Below are 908 nucleotides of genomic sequence, written 5' to 3' on the forward strand. Positions count from 1 at the left end.
CTAAACTCTTACGATTTGCTCGTCAATTAGGCTTCGACACGGTCGATATGGCGATGCTGTGTACGCGTTGAGAAGACATTTGTATTTGTGCTGCAGTGACCGTCTGTGTAATCTCAGAAACTTGGTGAGTTCACTCAATTTCGTCTAAAAATGTGCCCTTAATGAAGCGCTTTGGCTTGTTAAATCGGTGTGTCATACATCAAAGATACGTATCCAAAAAAAGAGCGAAAAAAAAAAGAAAATAATCATGAGCCATTCCACTATGTGAAAGTGGATGACCAGCGGAGCTGCTTACCATACGACACAGAGGTGACACCGAATTTTGAACAAATGTACGATCTCATTTAGCGTGGTTACTATATACATTCGCTATAGGACGACTGGGCCGCGGCCCCGAGGTGCCGGAGGAAACTAGACACGCGTTACGTTTCGACGGGACCGCCACCACGGGAGAGCGGAAGGGAAGGAAAGGAGATACGCAAGCGCTTGGGACGGCGACAAAGAGAGGGCGGTGCGAACGTAGACATTGCCGACGCGCGTCACAGTGTGGTATCTGTTCTCATCAGCTTAATATCTGATATGGATTGTATTTGGACTCGAGATATTAAACTTATATTGCAAGTTGGCGGAATGCTTGAAGCCAGCTTCACCTCCGCCGCGGGTCGGCCTGGTATTGCACTATCTTCGGGATCGGCCCATGGTTTACGGACATCGATTCGCTAGAAGCTAGCCATATACAGCTTCGCTGTAAAAGGACGGGAAGGTTTACTGAGTTTAAGCGTCTACTGTGACGCCGTCTGCAGTGAGCAAAACTTCACTGCTTTTGTACATGCAACTGAAGAAAGACGCTTTGTATGCTTTCTTTTATCATACTTGGTTAAAGCGTGAAGCGTTCTACCATAATAAAA

General features: G+C 46.6%; 1 pseudogene; it reads left to right on the forward strand.

Annotated features, from left to right (window-relative positions):
- The first annotated feature begins 525 nt into the window (after positions 1–525).
- LOC126546357 (U2 spliceosomal RNA) lies at positions 526–704 on the forward strand (annotated as a pseudogene).
- Positions 705–908: the final 204 nt, after the last annotated feature.

Source organism: Dermacentor andersoni, chromosome 1 (assembly GCF_023375885.2).
Source record: "Dermacentor andersoni chromosome 1, qqDerAnde1_hic_scaffold, whole genome shotgun sequence".
Lineage (NCBI taxonomy): Eukaryota > Metazoa > Arthropoda > Arachnida > Ixodida > Ixodidae > Dermacentor > Dermacentor andersoni.